The sequence below is a fragment of the Eutrigla gurnardus genome (assembly GCF_963514095.1).
Source record: "Eutrigla gurnardus genome assembly, chromosome: 1".
NCBI lineage: Eukaryota > Metazoa > Chordata > Actinopteri > Perciformes > Triglidae > Eutrigla > Eutrigla gurnardus.
This window is the reverse complement of record NC_139915.1, coordinates 34170128-34174157: the sequence shown is the minus strand read 5'-3', so window position 1 is coordinate 34174157 and position 4030 is coordinate 34170128. Positions and strand designations below refer to the sequence as shown.

General features: G+C 44.7%; 1 long non-coding RNA gene across 1 annotated transcript; it reads right to left on the bottom strand.

Annotated features, from left to right (window-relative positions):
- Positions 1-266: 266 nt before the first annotated feature.
- On the bottom strand, positions 267-2806 carry LOC311029440. Its single transcript, XR_014598883.1, has 3 exons — positions 1547-2806; positions 1130-1411; positions 267-963 (listed from the first exon to the last, which is right to left on the bottom strand). It is a non-coding gene; the product is annotated as an uncharacterized lncRNA (long non-coding RNA).
- Positions 2807-4030: the final 1224 nt, after the last annotated feature.

The window sequence follows — 4030 nt, the reverse complement described above, 5'->3', positions numbered from 1 at the left end:
TCGTGTATGTTGTGGAACGCCGAATAAAGATCCCGTAAAAACAACAGCAACAACACACAGATGTGCTTCATGCAAAACACAGCTGGATTTAGTACTTGGATGGTTTGACTTTAAAAGTCTCATATAGATGTTTTGTGTGAAAGATTGCTCCACTACAGTTGATCTAGACACATGAAAACTAAATGGAAACGCTTCAGAATGTATTTTTATTTATTTTTTCAGGTTTTTGTAAAAGTAAAAAAAACAAAACACAAAGACATGGTAACTAAAATGTTCTACAAAACAGAGTTGTAAGAAAAGGATTGGAAGACATTTAGGCTCTGGATCCCGTCTCCTGTTGGCATTTGGCCACATCACCTCATCCACATCACAGGCAACGTCCTCCCTTGCCAAGCAACGGGGGAAATATCTCCTTGCATGCCGAATCCAACCCTGTATGGACCTCACCTCAATGTGGCCGCATGCCTCTTCCATGGCTTGTAGAAGAGGCATGCGGGCATGTGGTTGACGGTCATAAACCTTCCAGCGCCATGCTGAAAAGAACTCCTCAACTGGATTCAGAAATGGGCTGTACGGTGGCAAGTTGAGTGGAATGAATCTATTATGGTTGGTGAACCAGTCCCGGACCAGAGCCGCCCGATGGAAACTGACGTTATCCCAGACGACAACAAACTGGGGCTGCTCTGGGCCGTCCTGGACTACTGGTTCATGAAGTGTGTCCAGAAAGCCAATAATGAGGGCTGTGTTGTAGGGACCGAGGATGGAGTGGTGATGCAGGACTCCCTGTACACTGATGGCGGCACACAAGGTGATATTTCCCCCGCGCTGACCAGGGACATGCACTATGGCCCTTTGCCCAATAATGTTTGGGCCCCGACGTCTGGTTTTCTCCAGGTTGAACCCAGCCTCATCTACACAAATAAAGTCATGCTGCTGTGGAGCTGCATCAAGTTCCAGGAACCTCTAAAACAGAAACATGTAGATAATGTACAGTGAATATAGTGTGATTGAAAACACAGGACTATCACATATACATTTACACACAATACTGTGTGTGTGTGTGTGTGTGTGTGTGTGTGTGTGTGTGTGTGTGTGTGTGTGTGTGTGTGTGTGTGTGTGTGTGTCTTACTTGCACATAGTCATGACGGAGGTCTTTGACTCTCACACTGTTCCTCTGGAATGGAACTGGATATAGCTGCTTCAGTGAGATGTTGTGCTTTTTGAGGATCAGGAGAGTGTAGATATGCTGACAGTGTTGATGCCAGTGAAGGTTATTTGATCTGCAAGGATCTGCTCTCTCAAATCACCAAGCCGGATTTCATTATTTGCCAAAACAATATTGACGATGGCCGCCTCCTGTTCATCACTGAACATAGCCTGCCTTCCACCCTGTGCAGGTCGTCTGGCAGTTCTGTAGAAAATGAAACATCATACTTTAAACCCATAGACCTACGGTAATACACCAATGTATTGTACTGTGCATTTGAACAATGTGCAATACTGTCATTTCTTTGGTCCATTTTAGTGTGGAAACTTCAAAACATACCTGTTTTCCAGTCTGAACGTTGTAATCATTGAGGCTACTGAGTAGCGACTCAGGTTTGGATGGACTCTCTGCCCAGCCTCCCTCATTGTAAGGCCATGATTTAGAACATGGTCCACCAAAGTGGCCCTCATGTCATGGGATATTTGTCTTCTGTTGCCTGCTCCCCTTCTTCGTCCTCTTCCTCGTCTTGCTGCTGCTCTTCCTCTCCCTCTTCCTGCCTCCATGTTTCCAAAGTTGGCCCAAAGGAGCTGAGCTCACATCAGGTGTGTTTGTAGTGCTATGGCTTACACTGATTGGTCTACAACTAGATGTTAAATGTTTTCATGTGTGTGAGTCAGTGTGCTTTTCCAATTTTAGTTGTGTTTTGTGTTTGTGTTTTCCCAATGATTGTGTAACGCTATAAGGCTAGGGAACTGACTGCAGAATTAGGGTATAATTAATTAAATCAGAAATAGGTTAGGCCACGGAGCCAAGGGTGCAAATAACCATACAAAACAACAGGCATTACGGTTAGATATTATATAGTTATGGCATAAATAGGCAGGTATGGTTACTAAACAGGTACACAGTATTCAAATAAACAAATACCCATGTATTCCAAAACAACAACAAAAAATAAACAACAAAAAGACCACAGCAAGGTGGCAAAAGTGCAAGTCATATACAAGGTTTTTTTCCTTAATATTGTTCAAGTTCTGAGAGTCCATTCGTCAGAAAAGGTTCCAAGTTAAGATCCAAACGTAGGGGGCAAAAGAAAAGGTCCGTTTGTCCTACCCAGTGCAGGTAGGAGAACAGTGGTTGGGAAGCTCGCCATCCAACTCGTTGCAGGTGTGGGGAAAAACCAAGGGGAAAAACCCCTAAACAAAAACCTGACCTAAACAAGGCCGAAGACAAGAATACAATGAGTTACACATAAATCAAAAACAGATAAATTGGCTGCTTTATACACGGGATCACTGTGGCGGCTCCAGTATGAATGGTTTCAGCAACTTCACTCAGGTTCTCAAAGACATCTACATTTTGTTGATCGAGGCGTCTGCCCCATGCCTCGAGTTTTCGGGAGAATGCAGTGATCTTGTCTGCCAGGTGAGGAAGGTGCTTGTCTTTGCCTTGAAGCTGAAGATTTCATTCATTCAGCTTGCCAAACACATCGCTGAGATAAGCCAGCTTCAACAGAAATTGTTCATCGCTGAATTTGCTTGCAGCCTCGTACATGCGCTCCTCCTCCAAAAAAAGCCGAATCTCCACTCTCAGCTCAAAGACGCGTGACAACACTTTGCCCCTGGAGAGCCACCTTGCTTCTCTGTGGAACAGCACAGATGTATGATCAGCTCCCATCTCCTCACAAAGTGCAGAGAGCAGTCGCGCTTTCAGGGGTCGAGTTTTGATGACATTTACAATGCCCACAACCTGTTAAAACGTCGTTTAGTTCGGGGCTGAGTTCCCTATGAATGACACAGTGCGTCCAGTGCACATCTGGAGCAACCTTCTTGATAAGTGCCTGCAGCCCGTTTCTTTTCCCTGCCATGGTCTGTGCGCCATCAGAGCAAAAGCCCACACAATCTTCCCATTTAAGACCGTGTTCGTTTAAGTAACTGTCCATGATCTTAAATAGCTCATCAGCCGTGGCTCTCTTTGTGATGTATTTGCAAAACAGCAAATCCTCACACATTGACTCGCTGTTCACAAAGCGGACGTATGAAATAAACAAGCTGTCTTTATTGCTGTCGGCAGCCTCATCCACTTGCAATGCAAAACGTGTTTCTTTTATTTTTTGTATGAGTTGATCTTCAAGATCATTTGAAATGTCGCATATGCGCCTCGCAATTGTGTCATTTGAAAGAGGGATAGTTTTCAATTTGGCTGCGCTTTTCTCCTCCATCATAGCTGTCCCCATGTCAAGAGCAGCGGGCAAAATCAGCTGCTCAGCAATTGTATGTGGCTTTTTGCATTGCCAATTCTGTATGCAACTTTGTATGAGGCCATTTGTGCTTGACAGTTAAGTGACGCAGCCTTTACCATGCGTTGCTCCTGCTGTCGATATTCTGCCAATTTTCTTTGAAAGAAATCCAGTGGCTTGGTAGCGTGACTGGGGTGTGTTGTCTCCAGGTGCCTTCTTAATTTGTTGGGTCTCATGCTGTCTGCTGCTAACGGCTTCAGACACACAACACACATTGGTCTCTCCTCTGCACCGACCACTGAAACCGTAAATCCGAGACCAAGATAGCTTTCGTCATATTTTCTTTTCGGTTGGATTTTTGGTTGACTCGGCCCCTCTGTCTGGTCTTGTGTGTGTGATGGTGCTGGCTCTTTTGTGGTCCGTGTCACAAATGTATCCATGTTGCTCCATGTTACCGGCTACTTTGTTCTCCCGCTGCAAATATTGGCCCGCTGCAACTAACATTCCGACGTCAATCATTGTTTTTGCACTTTAGTTCCAGGTTACATTTTTCTCCGGTCTCCTAATGCTTTTTAATAATTGTA